Source organism: Stomoxys calcitrans, chromosome 4, assembly GCF_963082655.1.
Source record: "Stomoxys calcitrans chromosome 4, idStoCalc2.1, whole genome shotgun sequence".
NCBI lineage: Eukaryota > Metazoa > Arthropoda > Insecta > Diptera > Muscidae > Stomoxys > Stomoxys calcitrans.
In genome coordinates this window covers 65429483-65452477 of record NC_081555.1, presented here as the reverse complement: position 1 = coordinate 65452477, position 22995 = coordinate 65429483, and the positions used below count along the sequence as shown (strand labels likewise).

At 37.5% G+C, this 22995-nt stretch overlaps 5 non-coding genes across 5 annotated transcripts; 1 reads left to right on the top strand and 4 right to left on the bottom strand.

The window, feature by feature from the left end:
- Positions 1–6274: 6274 nt before the first annotated feature.
- Trnas-uga (transfer RNA serine (anticodon UGA)) lies at positions 6275–6356 on the bottom strand. Its single transcript has one exon. It is a non-coding gene; the product is annotated as a tRNA-Ser (tRNA).
- Positions 6357–6669: 313 nt separating this feature from the next.
- Trnag-ucc (transfer RNA glycine (anticodon UCC)) lies at positions 6670–6741 on the bottom strand. The gene has a single exon. It is a non-coding gene; the product is annotated as a tRNA-Gly (tRNA).
- A 1013-nt stretch (positions 6742–7754) lies between these two features.
- On the bottom strand, positions 7755–7826 carry Trnag-ucc (transfer RNA glycine (anticodon UCC)). The gene has a single exon. It is a non-coding gene; the product is annotated as a tRNA-Gly (tRNA).
- A 504-nt stretch (positions 7827–8330) lies between these two features.
- Trnag-ucc (transfer RNA glycine (anticodon UCC)) lies at positions 8331–8402 on the bottom strand. The gene has a single exon. It is a non-coding gene; the product is annotated as a tRNA-Gly (tRNA).
- A 13462-nt stretch (positions 8403–21864) lies between these two features.
- Trnas-uga (transfer RNA serine (anticodon UGA)) lies at positions 21865–21946 on the top strand. The gene has a single exon. It is a non-coding gene; the product is annotated as a tRNA-Ser (tRNA).
- Positions 21947–22995: the final 1049 nt, after the last annotated feature.

The window sequence follows — 22995 nt, the reverse complement described above, 5'->3', positions numbered from 1 at the left end:
GAAGATGAGTGAAGGAACAACCTGTTACTTGGGTTTTCTATTGCATAACTTTGTATTTCCTTATCAATTCACTTATGCTGCATGGCTGTGACAGCCACATCTTACGTCAGAGTCTAAAACAATGAAATAAATGCCCACAAGTTCAGGTGTGCCAATGAGAAGTGATACGAAACCTTGATTACAAGTGGTCAAAGCTGCGAGAAGCGAAACAGAAATATGGTAATTTTTATAGAACTTATGAACAAGTTAATAACGTTCGTTCAAATAAACTAGAGGTAGTTCAATTAATCACATCAATATCGTATCGCATGAATCTTACAGCGATGAAATTTAGACAGACTATGGGGTGTTTCCTGATTGGTGAAAAATGAAAAATTACATTTTAAGTGTTGGGGTATATTTTTATACCCACCACCGACGGATGGGGGTATATTCATTTTGTCATTCCGTTTGCAACACATCGAAATATCCATTTCCGACCCTATAAAGTATATATATTCTTGATCAGCGTAAAAATCTAAGACGATCTAGCCATGTCCGTCCGTCTGTCTGTTGAAATCACGCTACAGTCTTTAAAAATAGAGATATTGAGTTGAAATTTTGCACAGATTCTTTTTTTGTTCATAAGCAGGTTAAGTTCGAAGATGGGCTATATCGGACTATATCTTGATATAGCCCCCATATAGACCGATCCGCCGATTTAGGGTCTTAAGCCCATAAAAGCCACATTTATTATCTGATTTTGTTGAAATTTGGGACAGTGAGTTGTGTTAGGCCCTTCGACATCCTTTGTCAATTTGGCTCAGATCGGTCCAGATTTGGATATAGCTGCCATATAGACCGATCCTCCGATTTAGGGTCTAAGGCCCATAAAAGCCACATTTATGGTCCGATTTCGCTGAAATATGGGACAGTGAGTTGTCTTAGGCCCTTTGACATGTTTCTTTAATTTGGTCCAGATCGGTTCAGATTTGGATATAGCTGCCATATAGACCGATCCTCCGGTTTAGGGTCTTAGGCCCACAAAAGCCACATTTATTATCCGATTTTGATGAAATTCGGGGCAATGAATTGTGTAAGGCCCATCAACATCCTTCGTTAATTTGGCTCAGATCGGTCCAGATTTGGATATAGCTGCCATATAGATCGATCTTCCGATTTATGGTGTAAGGCCCATAATAGCCACATTCATTATCCGATTTTGCTGAAATTTGGGACAGTGAGATGTGTTAGGCTCTTTGACATATTTCTTCAATTTGGTTCAGATCGGTTCAAATTTGAATATAGCTACCATATAGACCGATTTCTTAATTTATGGTTTTGGGCCCATAAAATGCTCATTTATTGCCCGATGTCCCCGAAATTTGGAACAGTGAGTTAAGTTAAGCCCCTTGATATACTTCTGCAATATCGCACATATCGGTCCGGATTTGGATATAGCTGCCATATAGACCGATATCTAGGTTTTAGGTTTTGGGGCCATAAAAGACGCATTTATTGTCCGATGTCGCTGAAATTTGAGACAGTGAGTTTGGTTAGGCTCTTCGACGTCCTTCTTCAATTTTGTCCAGATCGGTCCAGATTTGAAAATAGCTGCCATATAGACCGATCTCTGGATTTAAGGTTTAGGGCCCATAAAAGAGGCATTTATTGTCCGATTTCGCCGAAATTTGGGACAGTGCTTAGTGTTAGGCTCCTCGACATGTTTATGCAACTTGGCCCAAATCGGTCCAGATTTGGATATAGCTGCCATGTAGACCGATATCTCGATTCAAAGTCTTGGCCCCATAAAAGGCGCATTTATAATCCGATTTCACTGAAATTTGACACAGTGACTTATGTTCGGCTTTTCGACATCCGTGTCGTATATAGTTCAGATCGGTATGAGGTATATGAGTATAAGGTATGAAATGTTCACCGAATTTTGATGAAAGGTGGTTTACATATATACCCGAGGTGGTGGGTATCCAAAGTTCGGCCCGGCCGAACTTAACGCCTTTTTACTTGTTTACAAATCTTTTAAAAGGAACGTTCATGTGTTTGCAATGACATCTCAGCAGAAAATTTTCTAAAATTGGAATCAGTGCATTTTTTTGTTTTTACATCCTTTCAACGATGAATTCGATAAGTTTTGGGAAAAAATTGGTAAATTAAAAAAACTTACCGCTGGAAATATTTTTCTTGCTACTCTATTAGCGCAAACTTGGATGCAGTACTGTAAGCGAGTGTTTCCAACCTCGTTTACAGAATAGCAAGAGAGTGTGCAATAAATATTTAGATTTTCTCTCAATATTAAAAAAAAAATTGGGAGAGCAGGAGAGAGAGTGATTTTGTGATTAAAAACTGGTTTTTACCCAAGTTTGAAAGTCGACAGTCTTTTTCATGCACGTTTCAAATGTACCTACATGTGTATGTTTTTTATACCCTCCACCATAGGATATTAGTATACCCCCTAATTTCGTCATTTTGTTTGTAACTACTCGAAATATTCGTTTAAGACCCCATAAAGTATATATATTCTTGATCGTCATGACATTTTAGTCGATCAAGCCATGTCCGTCCGTCTGTCTGTCGAAAGCACGCTAACTTTCGAAGTAGTTAAGCTAGGCGCTTGAAATTTTGCGCAAATACTTTTTATTAGTGTAGGTCGGTTGGGATTGTAAATGGGTTATATTGGTCCATGTTTTGATCTTGGATCTTGACTTCTTGAGCCTCTAGAGTGCACATTTCTTATCCGATTTTGCACGAGGTGTTCTGTTATCACTTCCAACAACTGTGTTGAGTATGGTTCAAATCGGTTCATAACCTGATATAGCTGTCATATAAACCTATCTGGGGTCTTGACTTCTTGGGCGTCTAGAGGGCGCAATTCCTATCCGATTTGGCAATTCCTATCAAACGTGCTGAATTTTCAGCAAGTTTTTTGCTGGGTTGTAAATTTAGACAAAAATGTATAACTGATGATGGTACAAGGGATCCATCCTCATTAAAGTTATTTCACGAAAAGCATATCTATAGAGTTAACCTTCATATGTGCACCAAAATTCCAGAAATGTGTAAAGAAAACTAGAAATAGAAAAACCAATTCACTTCATTCTAAGCTCCAGTAGGCACTATAAAGATGGAAAATGTTGCCTCAAGAATTTAAGTACTAAACATCTTGTACTAAAAGCTGTATTTTGGGTTTAGCGAAAATAAGATAACAAATTTCGTTCTCGCCAAAAATTAAAATTACAGACGAAAACGTAAGGGCCGTAAGACCAGTTCACAAAGACCATCTTTAATTTTGCCTTGTTGTTCTTCAGTCGGGCCACTGTTTCTTGGACGTCATTCTAACTAGGAGGTAAATATTCTATACCATCAATAGGGATTGGATTTGCGGTATCCTCCCGCCGCCATCTTCGGAGCAGCTGGGAAAAAATTTATTTTCAAATTCCAAGCACACTATTACAATCAGTTACCATATTTCCTTATTTATCTCTGCAGGAGGATGTGCCTGTACCAAAGCCATGGATTTGATGTTTGATTCTTTGGTAAAATTTCCGGACTTCATTCTGACTCCTGTACATCTCAATTCGCTCACACTCACGTCTTTCTATTAACTTTTTCTTAATGCGTAACAGACACATCTTCTCACTCCTTTTCTCCCGATGCCTATGCTTCATCTGGCGCCTTGCTATTTGATTCAGGTTTAGCTACATATTTCGAGTACCATTGGCAATCAGTATTTATGTAAGAGTTAGTGCCACCTGACTCCTCACTAAGACTCTCCTCACAAAATCGCTAACTGCCCGCGCCCTCATTTGCAACTTCGCCTACATTAAAAGAAAAGTGTTTCCAAAACCGCAACGGTTTTTCGCTTGCCATACCAATAATTATTCTCTTGTGTCTCTTCTATTAGAGAGAGAGATGGAGAAGGGAAGTATTTGAGAGTAAACGAACCTCTTCCTGTAACAACAAAACATGTTTGTCTTAAAATAATTTTTGAGCTTACGCGCAATAGAGCTATCCGAAATTTCTGAAGGGTTTTCCCCTTAACGATATTACTTTTGCATCAAAAAGTGGCAAATTTGCGACTAACGTGGTGGGAAAAGATGCACAAAGCCCCAAAGATATTTCAAACGTTTTTTTTTTTTCGTGTGAGTTTGAATGGATAACAAATCTTCTTATATATAAAAATCAATTTGTGTTTGTTTGTTGGTTTGTTTGTTTGTTTGTATGTTTGTGTGTTCCTTATAGACTCAGAAACGGCTAAACCGATTTTCTTGAAATTTTCACAGATGGTGCATAATGACCCCGTGGTGAAAATAGGATACTATATTTTTTGATATCTGAAGGGGGGCGGACCCTCCCCCCTACCCTAATTTTCAGAAATGCCAGATCTCGGAGATGGGTGGTGCAATTTAAGCGAAATTTTGTGTGATCTCATATCAAATTTGGTATCCAAATTTCGGATGGGGTACCTAGGGGGGCTGCCCCACCCGAAAACCTACCAAACATATATTAAGACCAATCACGACAATATGGGACTCAAATGAAAGGTATTTAGGATAAGAAAACGTATCTGATATCGAATTGTCGAACGAAGTGCTAGGGGGACCACCCCAACCCCCTCTCACCAAAAAAATCCCCCAACGGGGACAAATTTACGACCATTGCTATATGGGGGTCAAATGAAAGGTCTTTGGGAGTAAATCACGAATTTGATATCAATATTCGGGAAAAGTGTCTATGGGGCCACGCCACCCCCACAACACCACCCAAATGGTGAGTATTTTCTGACTATTGCAATATGAGGCTCAAATATGAGGGTTTTTTGAGTGGAACGCGAATCCGATGTATATTTTCCAGGCCAACTCACTGAGTGGCCGTCCATTCCCCAAAACACCACCCAAGCTGGTCATGTTTGCCGACTATGGAAATATGGGGCTCAAATTAAAGGTATGTGGGAGTAAACCACGTATCTGATATCAATATTAGGGGCCAACTATCTACCGAACGTCCCACCACCGTAACAACCACCATATAGTACATATTTGCTCACCAAGACAATTTGGGTCTTAAAAAGAGTGGAACTAAATATTCATAGTTTTTAGGGCCAATACCCCAAAGCAGACATATTTGCTGACTTTTGCAATAAGGAGTTAAATGAGATTAGAAAACGAATTTGATATCCAATTTTGAGGCCAATGGCAATATGGGGTTCAAATAAATGATATATAGATATATGAGAATAGAGCACGTTGCTGATATATTTTCCAGGCTTAGTGCGTGGAGGAGCACCCCAATCCCCAAAATACCCCTGAATTGGGCATATTTACCGACCATGTTAATGTGGAGCTTAAATAAAAGGTATTGGGGGTAGAGCAAGAATTGATACCCACTTTCGGGACCAATTTTCTGGGGGTATACCCCTTTCCAAAATACCCCACAAACAGCAATTTTTTACTAACCATCGCAAGATGAGGCTCAAATAAACGTATTTGGGAGTAGAATACGAATTTGATATCCAAATGTAGGACCATGTATTTAGGGCATCATCCCTTCCCCAAAACACCCCACCAGAGGGGTAAAAATATTTCGACCATCCCAATATGTGGCTCAAATGAAAGGTATTTAAGATTAGAGAACTAATTTGATAACCTATTTTGGGGTCATGTGTTTGAGGGACGCCGTGTAAACTCTCCTCAACCAATGGCAATATGGGGTTTAAATAAATGGTATTTGAAAGAAGAGAAGAGCACGATGCTTATATTTTTTCACGGCCAATTGTCTGGAGGACCACCTCACCCCCGAAAACACCACTAAATCAGATATCATGAGATATGGGGCTGAAATAAAGTATTTTAAGAACGGAGTACACTTTACATCCAAACTTAAATTCGTAGACCAATAAAGATCATATGGGATTCAGATAAAGGCACATATATTGTTAAACTGATAGTCAAATTAACATGGTATTTCACTAAAAGATCTTTAATTGCTGAAAATAAACATTCAAATGAGACTTTTGTTCCATATAAAGTAAATGAAGGCGCAGCGGAGCGTGCCCGGGTCAGCTAGTAGAATATATAAAATAATTGCAGAATTCCCCAAAATATTCTCGCATTAAGGAATTGCGGATAAAGGTTTCCCCTACGTTAATGAGTTAGTGTTGTGATATTCAAGCTTTATCTCAGTGACAGTATAGTGCTGCTGGCCAATAACAGAATTATTTACATTGCATTTGGCTGAAGTCAATATTTCAACTGTATACCAATTAACAATAAAAATTCGCTGCGGACAGGATTCGAACCTGTGCGGGTAGAACCCAATGGATTTCAAGTCCATCTCCTTAACCACTCGGACACCGCAGCTATGAAAATGCTGTTGCTTAAAATTTAAGGCTTTCTTTTTTAATTACGCAAATTAACAGCTGTTATATTTTTAAATATCGTTGGAGTTAACAAAATTGATTGGGATCTGAAGATACGGAGCTCAACACATTAACTGGCATACTAATACACAAAAATTGTTTGGTAAAAAATCTTACAAAAAGATGTGCATCGGCCGGAAATCGAATCGTTAGAGTTAACAAAATTGATTGCGATCTGAAGATACGAAGCTCAACACATTAACTGACATACTAATACACAAAAATTTTTTGGTAAAAATTCTTACAAAAAGGTGTGCGTCGGCCGGGAATCGAACCCGGATCAACTGCTTGGAAGGCAACTATGCTGACCATTACACCACCGACGCCTCTGTCTCCAATCCGAATTATTAATGTGTGCTCTTTAGTGACATTGTCTTTGAAAAGAGGTTTGAAATAGGGATGCGGTACATTCTATGTTATAAACCGCGGACGAATCATAATTTAGTGTATAATAACACTATGAAATATTACGCTACACCCAAAGAAATAATCTTGCTGATATCGGCAAATGTTGTCTGCTGAATTATTTTTTTTTTTTGTAATTTTGAAATAAACCTTACCAAAATTCTTAACTTCTAAGCGATAATAGAATTTTTAATTTAAATTATTTTTAGTTTAATTTAATTTTTAGTAATTCTAGCAGTAAATTCTTTGTTGAAGACATGTATTTTGCCTGCTGTTATCTAAACCCCTTAAAAATTATACGTTGGTAGATAATTGGACAGTATTGTACGCCATATTCCCCTAAAATTTAAACATATATTTAGATATACAAAAGTTTTAAAATTTTATGGATTTTTTTCCTTTTTTCATCTGAAAATAGCAGAAAATGTCGCTGTTTTAACAGCAATTTACTGCTATTTTCAGCAACATTTTCTGTTGTTCCAGCAAACATTTTTGCTGACAAATTTCTCTGAGTTGGGGTTGGCAGAAATATGACGTTGAGTATTGTCAAACATTTTTGCAGGCCGAGGGTTTTTGTCTGATCTAAATATTTTTTAATGACCAAGTTAGTGAAAAAATAGAAGAATAAAATAAAAAAAAATACGAAAACATAATTTTCAAGAATTTGAGTGTTTTCTATGCAAGTTACGAAAGAATATTTAAGACACAAGTAGCATAAATTGGAGACACTTTCAATAAAACCTAAATAGTATTTTCATCTTATTTGCAACAAACTTAAATACCGCCAAAATTTAATTTCAGCGAAGTTTATCATTAAATTGAACAATTTTAAGGACTCGAAAAATGTCTCCCGATTTCAGATACTCAGAATCGTTGACATTTGATGTTTTTTTTTATAAAAAAACCTCTTAGTTTTTCTGCTAAATAAAAATTTTGCGTCGGCCGGGAATCGAACCCGGATCAACTGCTTGGAAGGCAACTATGCTGACCATTACACCACCGACGCCCATGCTAGAGTCTAGCTTTCAATAACTCCAAATGGGATTGACATTCTAGAAAAAAAATTTTCAGGAAAGATTAAATTAAACAGTTTCCATTTGAAACTCAAAATCTTTTGCATAGACCATATTTCAATATAACATTTTTTCATACTGTTATTCAATATATTCGATTATGATTATTTATTGTTTAAATCAGAAACCTTTATTTATCATTAATAAGTTATCTCTGTAAAATTAAAAATTATTAATTGATATAAAAAGAGGCCGAGTTTAACGACGTTAACTTTTTAACTTCTTTCGTGACTTCTACTTCGGTTGCAAGACCCGTGTACTCGTACCTATTAAGAATTTGAATTTTTGAGTTATCACACCCTTGAAGAAGATTTTGGTTCAAGAACGATTTTCCTAAAACATTTCATTCCTTAAAAGAGGCCAGCTAAACTCTCACGGAATTTGTTAGCATAGGAATAAATTATTTATTGTTTAAATGATCTATATTAAAAATACTGTGCGTCGGCCGGGAATCGAACCCGGATCAACTGCTTGGAAGGCAACTATGCTGACCATTACACCACCGACGCCTCTGTCTCTGCGGCTGCCGAATCTGTTTTTCATTCCTCACACTCATTCGTTAGTTAATTCATAATACTTTGTTCTATCGTTTTAGCCGTCATACATTATACAGGCTATTTTTAGCATTTGAAACATGTCATTGTTCTCCAACCCTTCGTGTTCTACACAACGCCCATTATATACTGATAAGCGTCACAAATTAAAAAAAAAAAACTTCTTGGAAACAAAACCAGTTCACAGTTGACATACAAACAATGTTCTTAAAATAAAATATATTATTCAAAACCACACTGAAAAAAATGTAAACATATTTTTTTTTGTGCCATATAAGTTTGAGTAAAATTTTCTGTTAAAACCAGGTTGTTTGTTCTAATCTGTCGTCATCTCATGACGAACATGAGAATAATGCCATGACTCGTCACCATAAGCAGGTGTACGAGGTCTGCACAAAAAATATAACGAACTTTAAATTTTCGCACGAAACCAAATGAAATTGAAGCATTTGTTTTTGTGGAAATGCATAGGTTTTTTTGGCGCACACTCATCTTAAAGAGAAGAATAATTGAAAACTTTGGACAAATATTGGGTTGCCCAAAAAGTAATTGCGGATTTTTGAAAAGAAAGTAAATGCATTTTTAATAAAACTTAGAATGAACTTTAATCAAATATACTTTTTTTCTAAAGCAAGCTAAAAGTAACAGCTGATAACTGACAGAAGAAAGAATGCAATTACAGAGTCACAAGCTGTGAAAAAATTTGTCAACGCCGACCATATGAAAAATTCGCAATTACTTTTTGGGCAACCCAATAGTAAGAACGAAGCCTATTCCGATAGCCACAATCGAAAGAATTTTGCGAATTCAACTTTAATTTATGTTCCGGTAATCGAAAATCTCAAAAATTTTCCGTTTTCAAATCGGTCAGGCTCGACTTCACGAATTGAGAATCATTGCACTGATTTTATTATAAATATGAAATTTATAATCATACGCTTCCAAATCCAAATAAGAACAATTATTAACAATGTAGTATAATTATTTTGTAATTTTAAATGCTTCTTCCAAAACAGAAAAAAAAGTAATTGCCACAAATAAACATATGGCGTTTGCAATGAGAAGAAACATTTGAGTTGTTTCTGCTATAGCTGTTTAAGTGTTGCCAGCGAAATGTGATGTAAATAAAATGAAAAACGCACAATAATCAATCTATGCATCGCACGAATTGCTTACGATTGTAGTCGCAAACTTCCGTGAAAATCGGAACAAGCCTGATATACATACTTATTTTTTTACCCTCCACCATATGATGGGGGGTATACTAATTTCGTCATTCTGTTTGTAACTAATCGAAATATTAGTCTGAGACCCCATAAAGTATATATATTCTTGATCGTCGCGATATTTTATGTCGATCTAGCCATGTCCGTCCGTCTGTCCCTCCGTCCGTCTGTCTGTCGAAAGCATGCTAACTTCCGAAGGAGTAAAGCTAGCCGCTTGAAATTTTGCACAAATACTTCTTATTAGTGTAGGTCGGTTGGAATTGTAAATGGGCCATATCGGTCCATGTTTTGATATAGCTGCCATATAAACCGATCTTAGGTCTTGACTTCTTGAGCCTCTAGAGTGCGCAATTCATATCCGATTTGAATGAAATTTTGCACGACGTGTTTTGTTATGATATCCAACAATTGTTCCAAGTATGATTGAAATCGGTCCATAACCTGATATAGCTGCCATATAAACCGATCTTGGGTCTTGACTTCTTGATTTAATTGAAATTTTGCACGTCGTGTTTTGGTATCACTTCCAACAACTACGCTAAGTATGGTTTAAATCGGTCCATGTTTTTATATAGCTGCCATATAAACCGATCTTGGTCTTGAGTTCTTGAGCCTCTAGAGGGCGAAATTCTCGTCCGCTTTAACTGAAATTTTGCACGTAGTGTTTTGGTATTACTTTCAACAACTGTGCTAAGTATGATTCAAATCGGTTCATAATCTGGTATAGCTGTCATATAAACCGATCTTTAATCTTGACTTCTTGAGCCGCAATTCTCATCCGATTTGGCTGAAATTTTGCATGAGGTGTTTTGTTGCGACTTCCAATAGGTCCGAATCGGACTATAACTTGATAAAGCTCCAATAGCATAACAATTCTTATTCAATATTCTATGTTTGTCTAAAAAGAGATACCGCGCATAGAACTCGACAAATTCGATCCATGGTGGAGGGTATATAAGATTTGGCCCGGCCGAACTTAGCACGCGCTTACTTGTTTTTTTTTAACATGTTTAAGGCTCCATGTCACTACATGTTCTTGTCTTATGACATGTCACTTTTTATGTTCATTGGTATTTCATTATGTGTGTCAAAATTGCCTATTAACATACGAATCAACAGTTTTTCTATTGGGTTGCCTAAAAAGTAATTGCGGATTTTTTAAAAGAAAGTAAATGCATTTTTAATAAAGCTAAGAATGAACATTAATCAAATATATAATTGCCATTTTGTTCGATAACCTTTTGCCATCTTCCTGGCAAATTTAGTATTCCACGCTCATAGAACTTCTGGCCTTTATCTGCAAAAAACTGAACTAAGTGCGATTTTATAGCCTCATCATTGCCAAAAGTTTTACCATTTAAGGAGTTCTGCAAAGATCGAAATAAATGGTAGTCTGATGGTGTAAGGTCAGGGCTATATGGTGGATGCATCAAAAGTTCCCAGCCAAGCTCACTCAGTTTTTGGCGAGTGACCAAAAATGTGTGCGGTCTAGCGTTGTCCTGGTGGAATATGACACCTTTACGATTGACCAATTCTGGTCGCTTCTCCTTGAAGGCTGTATTCCATTTGTCCAATTGTTGATAGGAAACATCCGAATTAATCGTTTGGTTTCTTGGAAGCAGCTCAAAATATACCACACCCTTCCAATCCCACCAAACAGACAGCATAACCTTCTTTTGGTGGGTATCAGCCTTTGAAGTGGTTTGAGCTGGTTCACCATGCTTGGACCATGATCGTTTTCGACTAACGTTGTTGTAAACAACCCATTTTTCATCTCCAGTTATGATTCGTTTTAAAAACGGATCGAATTCATTGCTTTTAAGGTGCATATCACAAGCGTTGATTCGGTTTGTTAAATGAATTTCTTTCAATACATGTGGTACCCATATTAAAATTGACGCCAAACAAACAAATGTAAACAAAATTTCGCGCACTTTTTTTCTAAAGCAAGCTAAAAGTAACAGCTGATAACTGACAGAAGAAAGAATGCAATTACAGAGTCACAAACCGTTGAAAAAATTTGTCAACGCCGACTATATTACTACTATATTACCGACAATTACTTTTTGGGCAACCCAATATCACACTTTTATGTAATTTTTGTATGACCTAAACTTAAAATGTGATAAAAAACTGATTTTTTTATGGCTACAAATTTTTGAAGTGATGCAAAACAATTTAATTTGGAATTGCTTTCATTTAACTTACAACAAAAACGGTTGATTTCTTAATGTCTTTGTCAGAAGGAATAGAGCACCGCTCGAATCGAAAAAAAAAAAACAAGTAAAAGCGTGCTAAGTGCGGCCGGGCCGAATCTTATATACAATCTACCATGGGTAAGTCGAGATCTTTTCCCGGTATCCCTTTTTAGGCAAACATATGATAAAAGAAAAGAATTGCTATCATATTGGAGTTATAATATCAAGTTATCGTCCAATTCGGACCATAATTGAACTGAATGTTGGAGACTATAGTAGAAAATTTCAGCCAATTCGAGTAAAAATTGCGCCCTTTAGGGGCTCAAGATGTATAATGGGGAGATAGGTAAAAATGGGAGCTGTATCAGGCCGATTCAGACAATAAATGACACGTATGTGGAAGGTCATGAGAGAAGTTGTTGTACAAAATGTCAGCCAAATCGGATAATAATTAAGACCTCTTGAGGCTCAAGTTGTCAAAATCCCAGATCCGTTTATATGGCAGCTATATCATGTTATGGACCAACTAAAACCATATTTGACACAGTTGTTGGAAGTCATAACAAAACACTTCTTGCAAAATTCAGCCAAATCGGAATTGCGCCCCCTAGTGACTGAAGAAGTCAAGATCCAAGATCGGTTTAAATTAAAGCTGTATCGAAGCATGAACCGATATAGCCCAATTCGGTTATAGACCGATTTAAACCATACTTAGCGTAGTTGTTGGAAGTCATAACCAAACACCTCATGCAAAATTTCAGTCAAATAGGATAGGAATTGCGCCCTCTAGAGGCTGAAGAAGTCAAGACCCCAGATCGGTTTATATGACAACTATATCAGGTTATGGACGGATTTGAACCAAATTTAGGACAGTTTTTAAAAACCAAAACAAAACACCTCATGCAAAATTTCAGCCAAATCGGATAAAAATTGCGCCCTCTAGTGACTGAAAAAATCAAAATCCAAGGTCGGTTTATATGGCAGCTATATCAAAACATGGACCGATATAGCCCATTTACAATCTCAACCGACCTACACTAATAAGAAGTATTCTTGCAAAATTTCAAGCGGCTCCTTCGAAAGGTAGCGTGCTTTCGACAGGCTGACGGACGGACATGGCCAGATCTACTTAAAATGACATGACGATCAAGAATATATATACTTTATGGGTTGTTCCATTCATTTCACACTATGTGTGCAACTTTAACAATAGCAAAATTTGACATGTTTTAAAACAAGAACATATAGTGTGATGGTACCTTTACCATACTTATCTTAAGGCCAAAACAGAATGAGCGTGTTGAGCTTTGGTTTGAGCGTCAACAAAGCGGAAAAGTTAAAAAAAAATATTTTTTGGGGCCTTTATTAGGGCGCCCTGGTAGCCGAGTTGGTATCGTGCTTGGATTACTAGTGCAGGTTCGACGGTTCGATTATAAACGTTAAAGTATCAAGTATTGTGTATGGATGCGTGTGATATGCACGCATCAACGGATCGAAGTCAAGTCGCCACCGAATATTTTCACTTTAGAGTCTAAACTTAAAACAATGAAAGTCAACGTAAAATTTTTTTAAATGCATTTCATATGGGTAAGCTAAAAACCGCAGCGGCTAGAGTCGGAGTCTAGTGTCATGACGCTGAAATAGATTATTTTCTATTTTAGCAGCTTCTCATTGTTTTCTTCTCTCAGAACATTTATCTGTGAAAATTCGTTACGTTTGCCAACAATTTTTTTGCAAATATTGTACTAAAAATATGGTAACCGTACATGACAAAATTTACATATTTACAAAATTGCACATATTTGCGGGCTAAATTCACAAAAATATATACCAATTATTTTAAGAGATGAAATTTAATTAGATGAAATTTAATTAGATGAATTTTAATTTAAATGAATTTTTGTACACTACAAAGTTATTAACAAGTATAAAAATTGACTCCAGACTCCTCGTCTTTTATTTGGTTTCGCCGCTAGCAGTTTCTTCCGACTCTGAGGACCTTAGCAGAATGAGAGTGTTAAGGAGCGTCGAGTTGAAAAATGTGACTGTTAACAAATGTCAAAAAATCAAATGGCAATAGTTGAAACGGCTAAAATGAGAAATGTTTGATGTTTCATATAATAAAATTTAGCTTATAAAATTGCGTTAAGCACGTATTGATCTCTCTTATTTCAAAATATAAACGAAATATCTAAAATTTAACATGAATATTACCCAATTTTTTATACCCACCACCGAAGGGGTATATTCATTTTGTCATTCCGTTTGCAACACATCGAAATATCCATTTCCGACCCTATAAAGTATATATTCTTGATCAGCGTGAAAATCTAAGACGATCTAGACATGTCCGTCCGTCTGTTGAAATCACGCTACAGTCTTTAAAAATAGAGATATCGAGCTGAAATTTTGCACAGATTTGTCCATAAGCAGGTTAATCTTGATAATCTTGATATAGCTGCCATATAGACCGATCATCCGATTTAGGGTCTAAGGCTTTGGGCCCATAAAATGCTCATTTATTATCCGATGTCGCCGAAATTTTGGACAGTGAGTTTAGTTAAGCCCCTTGACATACTTCTGCAATATCGCACAGATCGGTCCAGATTTGGATATAGCTGCCATATAGACCGATATCTAGGTTTTAGGTTTTGGGGCCATAAAAAACGCATTTATTGTCCGATGTCGCTGAAATTTGAGACAGTGAGTTTAGTTAGGCTCTTCGACGTCCTTCTTCAATTTTGCCCAGATCGGTCCAGATTTGAATATAGCTGCCATATAGACCGACATCTCGATTTAAAGTTTTGGGCCCATAAAAGAGCCCATTTTTGTCCGATTTCACCGAAATTTGGCTCTTCGACATGCCATGTAGACCGATATCTCGATTTAAAAGGCGCATTTATAATCCGATTTCACTGAAATTTGATACAGTGACTTATGTTAGGCTTTTCGAAATCCGTGTCGTATATGGCAGATTCGGTTTATTTTTAGATATAGCTTCTGTACTTATTAGTATTTGGTCCCAATAGGAACATATTTTGATATAACTGATATGGGACATAAGGTATGAAATTTTCACCGAATTATGATGAAAGGTGGTTTATATATACACCCGAGGTGGTGGGTATCTAAAGTTCGGCCCGGCCGAACTTAACGCCTTTTTACTTGTTTTTATATAAAACTATACAATTTCTTAGAATTTTATGTCCTTTTATACTAATTAAAAAAAAATAAAATTTTGATACTTTTTTGTTCTCTATTAGAAATTATACAAAATTTTGGTTTTGAAATTAAAATATATTTTTTTGTTAAACAACTTTTTTCTTTTAAAACCATTTTTTCATCCGATATTCGTATGAGCCGTGTCCATATATATAAAGGGTGATTTTTTTGAGGTTAGGATTTTCATGCATTAGTATTTGACAGATCACGTGGGATTTCAGACATGGTGTCAAAGAGAAAGATGCTCAGTATGCTTTGACATTTCATCATGAATAGACTTACTAACGAGCAACGCTTGCAAATCATTGAATTTTATTACCCAAATCAGTGTTCGGTTCGAAATGTGTTCATTCACCGTAACGTTGCGTCCAACAGCATCTTTGAAAAAATACGGTCCAATGATTCCACCAGCGTACAAACCACACCAAACAGTGCATTTTTCGGGATGCATGGGCAGTTCTTGAACGGCTTCTGGTTGCTCTTCACTCCAAATGCGGCAATTTTGCTTATTTACGTAGCCATTCAACCAGAAATGAGCCTCATCGCTGAACGGTGAATGAACACATTTCGAACCGAACACTGATTTTGGTAATAAAATTCAATGATTTGCAAGCGTTGCTCGTTAGTAAGTCTATTCATGATGAAATGTCAAAGCATACTGAGCATCTTTCTCTTTGACACCATGTCTGAAATCCCACGTGATCTGTCTGTTTAGTATATAGCTCCCATATAAGTCTATGTTGTGATTTAGGTTAGGTTATTAGAAATTGCTAAAGTTAAGTATTTAAATCAAAATTATGACTTCCAATACGTTAAATAATTTTGCTCATGAACATTCCACTAAGGAACAGGGGCAAATTTCTCACATATCAATGAGTGCAGTCCGATTCGATCTTAAGCTCAACGATAAGGGCCCTCCTTCTTGTAGCCGAGTGCGAACGGAGTGTCGCGGAGTTACACCTCTTTGGAGAAAAGCATTTACATGGCGTAGTACCTCACAAATGTCACCAGCATTAGGAGGGGAAAACCATCGCAGAAATAATTTTTTTCTGATAGTCTCGCCAGAATTTGAACCGTTCAGTGTCATAGGCGGCCATGTTAACCCCTGCACTACGATGACCTCCAATAATAGCTACCGAAATCATGTATAGTGCGAGGTAAAAAAGACTTCAATGAGGCAAATTTTGTAAAGAAACGAAAGAGGTGCAAAAAACATCTATGTGGCCAATTTCGTGAAAATCGCTTCATAAACTTTCGTATTATGGATCCACAATTGCACTTTGGTTGTTACATATATATGGCATCTATATTCAAATTTGAACGGATATCTACCAAATTCAGCACGCATGGAGGCAGATGCTTATGAAAACAATTTACAAAATTTCACAATGGCTATGTAAGTGAAAATCGGGCGCGCATATACATGGAATATATATCTAAACCTGAACCGATAGCTATAAAACTCCTCAGCTATTTTAAGAGTCTTAAGATATAGTCGTGAAGATTGGTTGATAGATGTGCTCGACATAGCACTTTTAGTCAAAATCGGGCAAAATACTTATGGTAGCTAATTTCTCCGTAATCGGAGCACATTTAAGGGTTTTATCGAATTTTGGCCACATTTTTCCCATTTCCGCCCATAGTGCGCCGCCGCCGTTTTCATCGGCTTGTGCGGCTTAGTGTCTAAACCCAATCAAAGAGTCAGCGTCAAGTTGTTTCACATGCTTTTTATGTGGGAATTAAAACACCGCCGCGTCTGGAGTCAGAGTCTTGACGCTGAAATAGAGTAAATGTGTTCGTGTACTCAAAAATGTGTGCGTACTTTACTTGCCAGTAGAGAGCGAGAAAAATTTTGACAGTTTGATAAATGATGGCCTGCAAAATTTCTGCTTATAACCCAAAAGCAGACATTTTTCAGCAGAAATTCGCAGCTTCGGAGGCATGCTTCGTAGAAATCTGCCCTTTTTTTCAAATAAATAACGAACAAGAATAAACGTTGTTCTTACTCTCTGCAAATTATCACTAATCTATCCTATTTTGCACCATATATACAAATTTTTTTAACAGCGCGTCGTAAAAATGCGCAATTTTATTGGGATGTGTATTACACACGGCTCAAGGAATACAATTAGATTACCAGAGCGGCAAAACGTGACTTCTGGAAGCTTTTCTGCGAACAATTCGGTAGCGTTAATGACACCCCCAAGATAAAAAATTTCTCTCAAAAACCCATGTCCAAATTGAAACATTAGTAGACGACATGGGAGTGACAGCAGAGACAACGTAGGACATGTTAAGGCTTTTGATGAAAACCCATTGATCACAGGATACGAAGGGACTCACGGAGACACCGGAATCTTGGAATAAAGACGTTGATCGAAGGTTTATAATAACGGAATTTATGGTAAAGGAATCCTTAAGGAGCTTCAAACCATTTAAGTCACCCGGCCCTGATGGACTATTTCCGGCGTTACTACAGAAAGAGGTAGACTAGAACATCCAGCGAACTGCTCAAATACAAACAACATGCCTATGTCAAGGGAAGGTCGGTGGAGACTGCTCTGCACGAGGTTGTGCATCGTTCGATGCTAAAACGTACACACTGGCGGTATGCATTGATATCGAGGGGCCTTTAACAATGTGCAGATCGACACACTGATCCAATACTTAGACCAGTACCGGGAGGACCCGGTCCTTAGAGACTTTATAAACCATATGCTAAGGAACAGGTGGATAAATTATGTGTCCCATGGCATAAATATAAGGGAGAAAGTGCCACAGGGCACACCGCAGGGAGGCATTTTATCGCCACTCCTATGGGTGACCACATAAATGACCTATAATGACCCGTCTGCTACGCGGACGATGTTATAAAACTTCAGAAGGGTAAGGATCCCAACGAGCTATGCAGATGGGCCGAAAGGGTCTTGCATATGGCATATGACTGGGCTAGACCCAGAGATTTCAATCTTAACCCAGAGAAGACTGAAATATGTCTCTTCACGAGGAAGATGAAGATGGGCCAATTTAACGCACCACGTTTTCTCAATAAGACGATTTCGATATCTGACAAGGTGAAATACCTAGGTGTGATCTTGGACAGGAAACTGAATTGGAAGTGTCACATTCAGAAGCGTGCTGAGAAGGCTCACAGATGTTGGGTACTATGTAGACGGGCCGTATGCTCGAAATGGGGCCTGAAGCCGAGAATAGTTCAGTGGCTCTACAGGAGCGTGATCAGACCAATACTTACTTACGCCTCAGTAGTTTGGTGGACTGCTATGGAGAAAAAGTGCATCATAAGGACCATACAACAGGTTCAGAGAACATGTTTTCTTAGCATAGGCAGAACGATGGGGACCACGCCCACTTGGGTACTGAAGATTATTCTAGATATCCGACCCATTGACATACAGATTGAGTGTGAGGCAGCCACTGCGGCTATGAGACTTAAGGCGATGGGAGAATAGATTGAGAATGGGAGCAGCTCATACCCCCGCGGTATAATCGAGGCGCAGATAGGAAACCTGGAAGGAAGAGAAGAGGTTTCCGATCGGATACCTGAGATGAACCTTGAAGTCGAGCGCGAGGCACTGCTGCCATCGGCACAGTCTTGGATTGACGGAACCCTAGTATTGCCATCTGGAAGATCATGATACACGGATGGATCAAAGCTAGAGGACAAAGTGGGCCTGGGGGTTTACATTGAGAATCCAGGGACTGATATCTGCTTTAGACTGCCTGGTCATAACACGGTCCTGCAGGCGGAGATCCAAGTCATCACGGTATGCGTGAAGTGGTGTGGTGCTAACGCGAGGACGTCTATTGTGAACATCTTTACTGACAGTAAAATTGCCATAAGGGCAATAACAACCAGGACGGTAAGGTCACGAACAATCTTGCAGTGTAAGAAGGAGATTAACGCCTTCTTTGAGGATGGGAATTTCCGCATCGTTCGGGTGCCGGGCCATAACGGAGTAAGGGGAAATGAAAGGGCAGACGATTTGGCGGTGAAGACCAGAGGACTGCCGTCAATAAACTTGGTTAACCCGTAGCCTTTCGGGTCGACGCAGTCCGAGTTAAGGGAGTGGGCGACGAATGCGCATGCAACATTGTGGAACAGCGAAACGGTCAGTAGGACGGCGAAAATCCTATGGGGGATCCAGATCGTGAGGAAACGAGGCTATTACTGAAAGGAAGCAAGAAGGAGGTCAGTATAGCTATTGGTATCATAACGGGACATATAGGACTACGAGCTCATTTATATAAAATCTGTGCGCTAAGTGATAGAATGTATAGGGCATGCGGGGAAGATGATGAGACGTTGGAGCATTTCCTTTGTCATTGCCCGGCTTCGAGTCCAATAGATACCGGCACTTAGGTGGACACACAATATCAGACGTGAACCAACTTAGGGGAGTGGTATTGAAAACTATTAGGGATTTTGTAAGTAGCACGGAATTCCTAACTTATAGTTTTTTTTAAGAGGTTACTTTATAGTTTTTAGAGCGCACAACAAGTCGATTACTGGCTTAGGTGTATGTCCATAGTGGCATGGGGCGGATTTATATCTGCACCCTCTTTTCAACCTAACCTATATACAAATTCTTTTAAGTAATAAAATTGCAATTCTGTTTGAATGCACTTTTTTTCAAAAAAAAAGCGCACCTAAGATTCCTAAAAATGCATGAAATCTTAATTTGACTCGATAGTATGGTCCTTTGAATTTAATGTTTCATGATTATTTCATGCTAATGTTGACCGTGACGTGGTCCATCCGCTTAGTCCAATTTTAGCATATTCTTTTTAACATTTCGGGCGGTAAGATGCTTCAATGTTGTTTTCCCATGCTTCAAATGAAACGGGCTTGTGTGCATAGACATGTGCTTAAACATAGCCCCACAAAAAATAGTCTAAGGGCTTTAAATCGCACGACCTAGGCGGCCAATTGACCGGTTCCGAACGTGAAATAGAATGTTCACCGAACTAGTCTCTCAATAAGGAACGCGTGCTGTGTGGCATGTGGCACCGTCTTGTTGAAGCCACATGTCATGCAAGTCAAGCCCTTGCATTTTGGGAAACAAAGTTGGATATCATCTCACGGTAACGCTCACCATTCACAGTTACGTTACGATTCGCATCACCTTTGAAGAAGTACGGTCCAATGATAACACCAGCCCATAAACAGCACAAAACTGTGACTTTTACTGTATGCATGCTTCTGGCTGATCTTCACTCCAAAATCGACAATTCTGCTTCCATTGAGCCAAAAATGAGCTTCGTCGTAAAATGGAAGAAGCGCGCGACGAACTTTCTTAACAGAGCACGCATTTTGATAATAAAATTCAATAATTTGCAAGCGTTGTTCGTTTGTAAGACGACTCATGGTTGAATTATATAGACCAAACTGAAGATGTTTGACAGTGATGCACCCTTTAGTAACTATCACTATTTCTCAGTTGACTGACTTTTACCGGTATGCATTATAGCTTGCAATATCAAGTTTTTGCAGCAATTTTATTTGCTTTTATTTATCCGCGTTTTCAGAAGTTTTTAATATAGAAGTGTAAAACGATATTTAGTGCATTGCAAGAATACTGATGCTTTTCCAATGGATTTTCTATTTGTAATAGAAGTCAAACATGCCACTATTTTGTTGGTAAGTACATGAAATAATCCTCAAACATTTAAGTATATAGACTGCATTATCGATTCAAATAAAGATTTCATGCATTGTTCTGAATTTTATGTGTTTTTGGAAAACTTTTTTAAAGCTCTTAAAAAATAAAAATGGTTTGAATAGAAAGTCATCATGGACGGAATTTAACGCAAAATTTTATGTAAATTTATCCTGTTTACTCCTAAGACGAATTTGAAAAGCGATTAAACATTTTTACAACTTTTCTCATTTCCGTGCAATGGAAACATTAACGTCCGCGATCAAAACTTAAATAAATAATTGGCGTATTAGGGCAATTTTGACTTTTCTTTTTCTTTCGATATATCGAAACTTACTAAGTGATTTTTTAACATTTTACTTCACATCATTTCACGATAAATAAATGTTGCCACTGGCATAAAAATTTGAATTATTTATTGGAAAATAAACAATTTTGTAGTTGGCTGTCGGTAGACGGGCGTTTTAGACATGTTATTCTCCTTTTCAATTTAAACTTAACTATTTTTGTTTTATCAACTTAAATATTACGGCATCAGAAAAAGGATTTTTTTTAAACATACTTTATGTGAATTATTTTATAAATTGTCCTAAAAATGACCACAAAGTTTTACATTTCCTTTTTATTTTGTGTAAACGGATCTCCATTTGCCCATTTTAAGGCCATACAAATATTTTGCAATAAAACTTTATCCGATTCGCTATATCTTTTTTACCTCTATCTATCGAACGGGCGCATAATGTACAAACTTAAGCATTCTTAAGCAACAAACATCAAAATATATTGCTTAGATTTTTGCGGGCTCGATATGGCTGGCATGACAGCCATTTCTCCGTATAAAATAAGCAAAAAAATCCACTTGTTTGCCAAATAAAACACGACATATTCATTTCACCCAAGCAAGCAGTACCGTTTAAGAAAAAAGCTTCCATCACAAGTGCGTAGTGGCATATTTGTGAATATTTCAACAAAGCTTTGTTAACTCATTAACGCAGCATTAGTTATCCGACTGCCTGCGCAGCAACACATAAAATAGCTTTTAAAAAAATAAACAAACGGGAAAAATCATTACTTAGCGCACGGCTTCACAACAGCTGCGGTGTCCGAGTGGTTAAGGAGATGGACTTGAAATCCATTGGGTTCTACCCGCACAGGTTCGAATCCTGTCCGCAGCGGCATTTATTTTCGCATCTTCTTTTTTCAATTTTTAAGTTCTGGAAGAAAAAACACGTAAACGCAAATCAGCTGGCGGCATTTATTGTTAAAGCATTTAATGAGTAATCGAAGTTATTCGGTCTATCTATATGAACAACAATAACATATTCATAGATTAGATATGTATAGTGTTTCTGTCGAACGTATTTGACATAATATGGCTTTTGCATAGTAATACTATGCGCTCCGGTGGTAAGTACATATGTATGTATATGAATAGATGTGTTTGTGTCCTCTCTGAAAGACGGAACCGTAATCAATTTTACCTTAATTTAATTTTATAAATTTGTAGTTATTTTATATATTTTTTATTTTTGAGCGAATGGCTTAAATTAAAACGCATGCTTGCCTCTGAGAGGGTTATATAAATGATCTGAAACCGACTTTACTGTGTATTCATAAAATTAAATGCCATTTATTGAATTGAAAAATGGAATAAAAAATGGAGGTTAGTTAAACTATGATAAAATTGTCACCTAGATTTCAGCTCGCGGAGATGAAAAACCCCTATACAAGGGAGGGGTCTTATGAACAGAATCAAAGTTATATGAATTTCTTGTTTGAACCGTTGAGTGGAGCGTACATTTTGTTTAACGCTTTGCAAGAATATTCGGTAAATCGTAATAAGTTGTTATTTTGAGAAAGAACAAGTAAAAGCGTGCTAAGTTCGGCCGGGCCGAATCTTATATACCCTCCACCATGGATCGCATTTCTCGAGTTCCTTTCCCGGCATCTCTTCTTAGGCAAAAAAGGATATAAGAAAAGAGTTGCTCTGCTATTAAAACGATATCAAGATATGGTCCGGTTCGGACCACAATTAAATTATATGTTGGAGACCTGTGTAAAATTTCAGCCAATTCGTATAAAAATTGCGCCCATTGGGGCTCACGAAGTAAAATAGAGAGAACGATTTATATGCGATCTGTATCGGGCTATAGACCGATTCAGACCACAATAAACACGTTTGTTGATGGTCATGAGAGGATCCGTTGTACAAAATTTCAGGCAT